Source organism: Cervus canadensis, chromosome 10 (assembly GCF_019320065.1).
Source record: "Cervus canadensis isolate Bull #8, Minnesota chromosome 10, ASM1932006v1, whole genome shotgun sequence".
Lineage (NCBI taxonomy): Eukaryota > Metazoa > Chordata > Mammalia > Artiodactyla > Cervidae > Cervus > Cervus canadensis.
This window is the reverse complement of record NC_057395.1, coordinates 59157077-59167190: the sequence shown is the minus strand read 5'-3', so window position 1 is coordinate 59167190 and position 10114 is coordinate 59157077.

Here is a 10114-nt window from a genome sequence, read left to right as displayed (position 1 = left end):
ATTCAGGTCTCCGCTCAATCCCAGCCTTCAGAGGTGACCCTTTATGAAAACAGCCTGGTTGCCGTCCCTGTCTCCCTCCACGTGCTGCTCCCGTCTTCCTCACTGCGCCCTCGATGCTGGGTTGCATCCTGTCCTCCTGTGCATCTTGCCTGGCGTCTGACTCCCACCAGCCTCAGCTTGACCAGGGTGGGGACCACGTCTGATTTGTTCCTGGCTGAGGCCCTGGTATCTAGCTTGTGCCTGACACATAGATAAACTCAGGAAATATCTGCTGGCTGTGAAAGAGGAGAACTTGTGGGGGGACAGCTGGGCCCCAGTGGAAGAATGACCTTCGGGTCCCTGTGTGAGTGACAGGTGAAGGGGAGCCTGGCTGCCGCTGCTGGAGGCGGGATCCTCTCCTGTCGGGGGGGCACTGAGCCCTCACCTTCACCCCCTCACACTTCTGGGGGCCTGTCCCTTCCCCCACCCATGACCCTGACTGGCTGGGGGTCAGAGGCCGGCTTCTGATCCTTTCTGTGCCCACAGACCTTCTCTCCACCTCTTGCTCTGCAGGACTGTGTCCTGGGTCCTTTAGGAAGAGCCAGGGTCAGGCTTGGGCCTCAGTTTCCCCATCTGCCTAGTGAGGTAGACAGTGAAAGGAAGGGGCCCAGGCCCAGGTCCCAAGGTGGGGGACGGTCTGGTGTGAAGGCGCTGTGCCCCCATCCCTCCCCCACCCCAGGCACTTGCAGACTGGCTGGGGGCCCCCGGGGACAGTAAAGCTGTTGGCTTCCTGCCTGGCCCCAAACCTGAGAGCAGATGTCCCAGGGAGGGGACAGTCAGTGGAGAGGCCCACGGAGCTGCTCAGAGAACCAGAAGCCAGCTCTGAGGGGAGAATCAGGGGGTCCCGGGGAAGGAGAGCTAAGCTTCCCAGATACAGGGCTGGCTTTCCTCACCCCAGAAGTTCTTCCCGCCTTGTCCCGGCTTCCTTCACTCTCACGGCATGTTCACAGTTTTGGCCACACCCGAGGTCTGCCATGATGATTTTTCTTAATGATTTTTTTTTTTTTAAGTCAACCAGATAAGACTGAGTTAGAATAATTTTAGCGGAGAAGGCAATGGCAACCCACTCCAATACTCTTGTCTGGCAAATCCCATATACAGAGGAGCCTGATAGTCCATGGGGTCACAAAGAGTCAGACACGACTGAGCGACTTCACTTTCACTTTTCACTTTCATGCATTGGAGAAAGAAATGGCAACCCTCTCCAGTGTTCTTGCCTGGAGAATCCCAGGGACGGGAGAGCCTGGCGGGTTGCCGTTTATGGGGTCGCACAGAGTCGGACACAACTGAAGCGACTTAGCAGCAGCAGCAGAATAATTTTAGACACACAGAAAAATACAGAACGACATTATGAACTACATACCCAATACCCAGATTTAACACAGGCATTTTCCATATTTGCTTCACCTATTTCTTCCTGAAATATCTTAATGTGAATTGTAGATATCCTCAATTTTTGCCCCCAAAGACTTTAGTTTGCATCTCCAAAAAGTAAGGCCATTTCCAGGATCACTGTTGCACTTCGTAATATTCATAGTTCTCTGATATCTAATAGTTAGTCCACAACTGACTTCCCTGGTTATCCCGAAAACGCGTGTTACAGTTGACCATGGATTTCTTGACACACGAAATGAAAAGCAAGTATCTTCTGTCGTAAATGGAATGTGCCTCCAGAAATGGGGGTGATACCTCTGGAAATGGAGCCAGTGTTTCAGGCCGACGCAGTGGCCAGGCTGCACCTGAGGCCCGCTCTCCACTTGTTACACTGGACCTTAGTGGGCATTGGCATTAAGCACAGAGCAGCAGAGAGGACTCACTCACTGATGCAAGGAGACCTGAAAAGGACTCAGAAAGGGAATCAGCCTTTCCAGGTTGGGATCAGAGTTACTGAATGCGGGACGGGCCTGAGGAGCTCAAGTTGAAAGCTGAAAAGTCCTGCATTAGGCCCTTGGGTGGAGGGTCTTGGGTGTTAAATTTCCACAAAGATTCTGTTTCTGGGGCCACAACCTTCCAGTTTGAGAGGGGCCTTACGCCCCCTCCCTCCCCACCCTCCCACCGCACTCTGGCTTTGCTCTGCCATCTGCGGTTGGGACGCTAAGAGGACAAAAGCTCCTCACTCTCAGAACACTTTTCCCCTGAAAAATCCCATCTGTCAGGCCCTGACCTTCCAGGCTCACAGGCAGCAGGGTGGGGGAGGGGAGAGCCCCCAGCCCCGAGGAGACCAAAGCCCCCTCCCAGCCTCCACCATCTGTCCTGGTCAGCATGGGGGTCCTCGTGCTTCTGCTGCCTGCTCAGTGGGACCCAGGCCAGTCACCTCCCCTTTCTGGGCCTCGGTTTCCCCATGTGTCACATGCAGAGGTGGGATGGGGTGGAGTATCATTTGCCACAGTCAGAAAAATATTGGGGGAAAAAATAATGGACTAGGAACAAAACGATGCTGTTACATTCCAGTCTGCGCTGTCTGCTAAGTCGCTTCAGTCGTGTCCAACTGTTTGCAACCCCAGGGACTGCAGCCCACCAGGCTCCTCTGTCCATGGAGCTCTCCAGGCAAGAATGCTGGAGTGGGTTGCCATGCGCTCCTCCAGGGGATCTTCCCGACCCAGGGGTCGAACCCACGTCTCTCGTATCTCCTGCAGCGGCAGGTGGATCCATATCCACTGTGCCACCAGGGAAGTCCGCATCTAGGACTTCAGACTGAGGAGATTCTAAGGATTTGATGACCTCAGGATTTTTAAATTCTGAGATTTTCAGGTTTAAGACGTGTCCCACCTCCTGAAACCTGAGGATTTGGGAGTGCCGAGCTGATGGGGCTCAGCTGGGGCCAAATCCAGCCTGACCTTAAGGCTTGTCTGTTCCCGCCTCTGCTTCCCTCAGCTGCTGGCCTGTCCCTAACCTCTGAAGACTGTTGGATGCCCTCATTGTTCATGCTGGCACCTGGCACAGCTGACTTCCTGGCTCCAGGGCCCAAGTGCATGTGTTCTTTGCCAAGATTTGTGAAGATCTATCAGGAGCCGCTGTGGTTGTGCTGTATAATCTCTATATATCATCATTAGCACATGCTAAGTCGCCTTGGACTGCAAAGAGATCCAACCAGTCCATCCTACAAGGAGATCAGTCCTGGGTGTTCATTGGAAAGAATGATGTTGAAGCTGAAACTCCAATACTTTGGCCGCCTGATGTGAAGAGCTGACTCATTGGAAAAGACCCTGATGCTGGGAAAGATTGAGGGCAGGAGGAGAAGGGGACGACAGAGGATGAAATGGTTGGATGGCATCATCGACTCGATGGACATGGGTTTGGGTGGACTCCGGGTGTTGGTGATGGACAGGGAGGCCTGGTGTGCTGCGGTTCATGGGGTTGCAAGGAGTTGGACACGACTGAGCTACTGAACTGAACTGAAGTTGCCTCAGTTGTGTCTGACTCTGCGACCCCATGGACTGTAGCCCTCCAGGCTCCTCTGTCCATGGGGATTCTCCAGGCAAGAATACTGGAGTGCATTGTCATGACCTCCTCCAGGGGAATCTTCCCAACCCAGAGATCGAACCTAGGTCTTCCACATTGCAGGCAGATTCTTTACTGTCTGAGCTACCGTTAGAATAGCACAGTTTTATTGAGCCCGGCTCTGGCCAGGGTTTTGCTGGCATTATCTTGGGGACTTAGGGTAACACCTTACCATGTAGGTGAAATTATTCTTCTGATTATAGATGAGGAAACTGAAAATTCAGTCTTTAAGGAACTTCCCCAACCCAGGCAGCTGGCTGGTGGTAGAGCTGGATTTGAAACCTTGACTGGTTAATCCCAGAGTTCCCAATCTTGACCTTAAACTGCTACTTTTTAATATTTAAAATCAAAACTCCTCTCTGTGGCCTACAGACTCTCAGCCATTTAATGTCAGTCTCTTCTTCTCCCTCCAGTCCAGCCACTGGCTTTGGGCTCAAATAGAGTCACCTCATTCTTGCCCCAGGACCCACAGGCTGCCTCTTCTCTTCCTTCCTCTAGGTTTCCATGTGACTGCCTCTTTCTTACCCTTCATGTCTCACCTCAGAGGAGAGGGCTCACTGACCATGCTGAATAAAGCAGCCCCCTTTCTTTTCACACCTGCTTTTATACTCTGCTTCATTTTTATTTATACCATTTCTCATTTCTTGGTTCAGTTATTCATTGTCGTGTCTCACCCACTAGAATACAATTTCTTGTGTTTTCATCTCTCTTCCTAGAAACTGGCACGGACCAGGGGCTCAGATAATATTTGTTGAATGTGTGAATACATCTGGAGACAAGACAAAGGGAGGTGAAGGAGGAAGGTCTACTGGTCAGGCTTGTGCCCAAATCCTCTCTCCAAACCGGTAGCTGCCATCTTCTAACAGTCCAGACAGAAAGCTGGGGCCCAGAAAGATGGAGAGGCAGAGGTATGCTCAACCCCAGCTCAGTGATAACAGACCAACCTGGACAGTTCTGTTTCTATACTTGCCAAGTTCTTTCTCAGAAATTATGTCCTGGGAGCTATCATACCTCCATTTGCCTGATAAAAGCCTGCAGCCTGAAAGGTCAGGAGAGTGTCCCGGGGGGAGGGTCACCTTAGTGTCAGAGCAGGGGGTCCTGGGTTTCCTGACTCTGTGCGGGTGTTGGCTTTACTCTCAGCCCTTGCTGGGGTGAGAGGTTGAAAACAAGACTCTGCGCCCGCCCCTCACTCCTGGACACAACAGAAAAGGACCAGAGACCTGGCTGAGCCAGTGGGGTGTGTCTTGGAATATGCCCATCAGAAGCTGAACCTGAGTATTTGGCAGGTGGAACCTGGCCCCTAGAAGCATGGAGGGAGTTTGAGAGGCATGTGCTGAGGGGACTGGAGATGGAGGACAGTTCCTGAGTCTGGGAAGTCTGCTGCTTGGGGAGAAAGTCTGTAATTTAAGAGGGGAACTGGCAGAGGAGGAAAGGCCCCTGGTCATATCCTGGAGACCCACCCTCTGTAGATGGTGTTTTCAATGTTCCTACAGGCTGCAGGCTGTTTAGGAAGTGTTTTGAGGACACAGGGCTCCAGGGTTGAGAATGCTTGGGCAACAGTGGAGTAAGCAAAGAGAAAGAGGAGTTTCTGTTCCAGGCCTTCTCGGAGCCTTTCTCATAGTTCAGTGCATTGCCAACCTCTAATTGCAGGAAAAGTGGGCAAAGAAGTGTGGACCCTGCTTTCTGGGAGCTCACAGTCGGTGGAGGAGACCCACACACAGGAACAAATCGAATATCAGGAGGTTGGAGAACTATGAAGAGAAATGTAAATAATGGGGGGGGGGTTCCCCTGGGAGGATGACATTTGAGCAGAGCCTGGAAGGAAGTGAGGGAGGGGGTGAGGGGGCAGCTGTGTCTCGGGGGAGAGAGGCCCAGGCAGTGGGAAGAGCATGTGCAAAGGCCCTGAGGCAGGAAGGGTTCTTAGAGTATTTGAGAAGCAACAGGGGCTGGTGGCTGGAGCAAGGTGGGCTGAGGGGGAAGGTGGTAGGAGATGGGGTTGACAGGGATCAGCCTCCAAAGGCCACCATATTCAGTTTGTTGGGGAGCCCTTGGCCACCATGCATTGTTCTGCGGCCAGGAAATTAGGTTATGTTTTGTTTTGCTTTGCTTTGTTTTTTGGTGGTGGAGGGCATTAATAGCAATGCTATAGTAAATATTCTTGTTGTTAAATGTTTCTGAATCTCTTTAATTATTTGGTTAGAGTCAATTTCTTTTTAGAAACAATATTTAGAAATATTCCTGTTGTTAAATCTTTCTGAATCTCTTTGATTAGAGTCAGTTTCTTTTTAGAAGCAGTTTAGAAGCAGAGTACAGAACTATTGACGCAGCTCAAAATTTTTCAAAATTTTTTGAGAAAAATGACTATGTCGCCCTCCAGAAAGAATATCTCAGCCATCTCAGTTGACCCTCTCAGCCATCACGTTTGGAGGGACATATTTGGGCTGAGTTTTCTGTCACTATCTTATTTTGTTCTCTCATAGAATATCCTTAGAAGTGTTATTTACTTTTTATTAGATAATGCATTTATAAGGTGGGCTTCCCAGGAGGTGTTAGTAGTAAAGAACACACCTGCCAATGCAGGAGATGCGGGTTCTATCCCTGGGTTGGGAAGTTCCCCTGGAGGAGGGCATGCCACCCACTCCAGTATTCTTGCCTGGAGAATTCCATGGACAGAGGCCTGGTGACTACAGGCAATAGGGTTGCAAAGAGTCAGACATGACTGAAGTGACTTAGCACGCATGCACATTTATAAGGTTTAAAAAATATTTTCTGAAAAGCTTTTCTCTTTCCTCTGTTCCTCAGTCAGCCCAGTAGCCACCACTGGGACCAGCTTCTGGTGAGTCCTTCCAGAGAAGTTCAGAGGCAAGCAAATGTGTACAGTGAGAACACCCTTTGAATGGAATGAAACAGAATAAAATAAGCCCTAGGGTGCACAGGAGATAGGGAACTGCCATCTGAGGCTGATTTCATCTTGGTTTTGAGCTGAGTAAAGAAAACGCTGCCAAGGTCAGACTGCTGGAGGAGGCACAGCCACAGGCCCGGGTACAGGATGAGATGTTATCCCTGTGCACGTGCTGGGTCAAGATAAGGACACAAGGGACACTAGGATCCTCCACCTCCCTCTGATCTGGGCACACTAAGGACAGCTTGGCCATCTTCTTCTTCTTACAGGTTCTCCTTCCCTACGCCACACAGTGGGGAAGGGGGAGAACTAGGATGCTTTCAATCCCTCTGAACTAGCATGAGATGCTTAACAAATCCTGGAAAATAGAGGTCATCCCCAGTATGCTGTTGACACATGAAGATGCTCAGAGTCCTGGAATCTGACTATGTCCAAATAATCTCTCTTTGTGTGGCCTAACTTGGAATCCCAGGGAAGTTCCTTCTGCCTCTGTTTACCTCACTTTCTTAATCTGGGAATGAGGCTCAGGGCTTTTGTGCTGCTCATTTGAAGCTCCAGGGCATGCAGTCAGAGGCAGCTTTGAAGATCCCAGAGTCAGCAGGGCCTTTATCCAGGCGTCTCAAATATCTCCCAACACGTGATTGAAACTACACATTTCAGAGAAGAATTCCACCACGACACTATTGCTGTCATTCCCATTTTAATGACAGGGAAGGCAAGGTCTGGGAGGCACTCTAGCAACGTGTTCCCATGGTCATAAGCTTGTGTAAAAATTTTCCAAAGTGAGGTAATTTAACCTCATTCTGTTAAAACCACCATCTCCTTCTGTTCCAACTTCCCCTTGTGTCAGATGAGGTTGGAGTGAGTGTGAGCATTTTGGGGATCTGGCTAAGAGGACCTTGACATTTAGTTCGGGTTTAGTGGTTTTATTTATGTTGTTTCCAGTCACTTTTGCCAGTACGTGATTTCCAGCTGCTATAGTACAGCAAAGTCTTCCAGGAATACCCTGCCTGGAACACCGAGGTGACTCACCTGGTACTGTGACATGAAAGTGAAGGGTCAGGGGTCCATAGGCATGGAGGGTCCTACAGTGTGAATGCCCTCAGGATGAGGTAGTAGAGGAGAGGTTTGAAATGTGTGTATACACGGAAATGCATACAGAAGCTTGTTTGTGGAAAGTATGGAGATATGTCGAACAGGTAATTCACAAAAAGAATGTTATTTTTCTGAACTTTGTAATCTCTGTAGAAATTGAAATTTGCTATGGCTTCTTTCATCTTTCTAAATAAATCATCTCTGTATTACTTAATTTGTAATTTTGTAGTCCTTTTCTTAAACAACACTCCCTAACACTCCTTAAATTGTTCAAGCCTCGGGAAGTACAAAGTCTGGACCTGCTCCTACTGTTTTCTCTGTGTCTTTCAGGATCAGAGACCCTCCTTGCCTCTCCTCACTGCCACTGTCAAACTGCCGTTATGTGGGAATGTAACAGAATGGTTCGGAGGACTCCTACTGGATCCAGACAAACCTGTTTTCTAATCTATAAAATAGGAATATTAGTAGAATCTCCTCAGACAGTAATGAAGTCAAATGAGAAAATGTGTGTATGTTTGAGCACAATCTAACAGAGAGCACAGTTAGTGCCAGGTCTGTTATTTAGCTGATGCTCACAGACTCCCTGTTTATGATAGTACCTTTTCTGATACGGTTGGTTGGTGCCTATGCCAGAATGTGCAATCATTGGTAGCTATTGGTATACTATTAGTTCTCCTCCCCAGCCTCTCCAAGGTATGTATACAGTCAGTGCCCGATCACTGATAATCCAATCAAAGAATGAAAAACACCATCTGGGATAGAAAGAGGCTGACTCCAAACTGAGCAATGCCCTAGACCCAAACAGTGACTCACCCTCTCATCTGGAAGGGCTGTTAGAGTTAATTTTTCTAATTCTCTTTTTAAAAATGTATCTTTGTTTTCCCCCCTGACTGGTTTAGTTCAGTTCAGTTCAGTTGCTCGGTCGTGTCCGACTCTTTGCGACCCCATGAATCGCAGCACGCCAGACCTCCCTGTCCATCACAAACTCCCGGAGTTTACACAAACTCATGCCCATCGAGTCGGTGATGCCATCCAGCCATCTCATCCTCTGTCATCCCCTTCTCCTCCTGCCCCCAATCCCTCCCAGCATCAGGGTCTTTTCCAATGAGTCAACTCTTCGCATGAAGTGGCCAAAGTATTGGAGTTTCAGCTTCAGCATCAGTCCTTCCAATGAACACCCAGGACTTATCTCCTTCAGGATGGACTGGTTGGATCTCCTTGCAGTCCAAGGGACTCTCAAGAGTCTTCTCCAACACCGCAGTTCAAAAGCATCAATTTTTCAGCGCTCAGCTTTCTTCACAGTCCAACTCTCACATTCATACATGACCAGTGGAAAAACCATAGCCTTGACCAGATGGACCTTTGTTGGCAAAGTAATGTCTCTGCTTTTTAATATGCTATCTAGGTTGGTCATAACTTTCCTTCCAAGGAGTAAGTTTAACTATTGGCAATTTGGTAACTTATTTCCAAAGAAGAAATATGTTTCCAAATTTCCAACAGTTAAACCAGTCAAGAGGAGAAAGAAAGAAGCAGAAAGAAGAAATTAACTTCTGTTATTATAAATGTTTATACATAAATATGTGCATCTAGTCAAGGCTATGGTTTTTCCAGTAGTCATGTGATGTGAAAGTTGGACTCTAAAGAAAGATGAGCACAGAATTGATGCTTTTCAACTGTGGTGGTGGTGAAGACTCTTGAGAGTCCCTTGGACTGCAAGGAGATCCAACCAGTCCATCCTAAGGGAAATCAGTCCTGGGTGTTCATTGGAAGGACTGATGCTGAAGCTGAAACTCCAGTACTTTGGACACCTGATGTGAAGAGCTGACTTATTTGAAAAGACCCTGATGTTGGGAAAGATTGAGAGCAGGAGAAGGAGACAACAGAGGATGAGATGGTTGGATGGCATCACCGACTCAATGGACATGGGTTTGGGCGGACTCCAGGAGTTGGTGATGGACAGGGAGGCCTGGCGTGCTGCGGTTCATGGGGTCGCAAAGAGTCAGACATGGCTGAGTGACTGACCTGAAATGAACTGAACTGAAATATGTGCATTGTGCTCAGTGCTGTCTGACTCTTTGCAGTACCATGAACTATAGCCCTCCAGGCTCCTCTGCCCATGGAATTTTCCAGGCAAGAATACTAGAGTATTCTTTCTCCTTCTCCAGGAGATCTTCCTGACCCAGGGATCAAATCTGTGTCTCCTGCATTGGCAGGCAGATTCTTTACCACTAGGGCCACCTGGGAAGTCCAATACATAAATATAGTACATGTGATATTACCATTATGTTTTTAATGCATATTTATGTTGTACATAGTACTTTGAAACATACTTTTGAAAAATTTAATACTTTCTTAGTGCTAAATATATTTAAATCACATCATTTTTAATGACTGTATAATATTCCTCATCAAAAAGTGAGGGTATTTAAAGGTACTTATTAGAGGGTTATGCCATGAGCAGTGATGAGAGTTTTGTCATGCAAAGCTTCTGGTATATATTACAAAAAACCTCAATAAATTCAGTTCTTCAGGCAGGATGGATTTATATAACCAATCTCCTTTCACTGAGCACTTAAG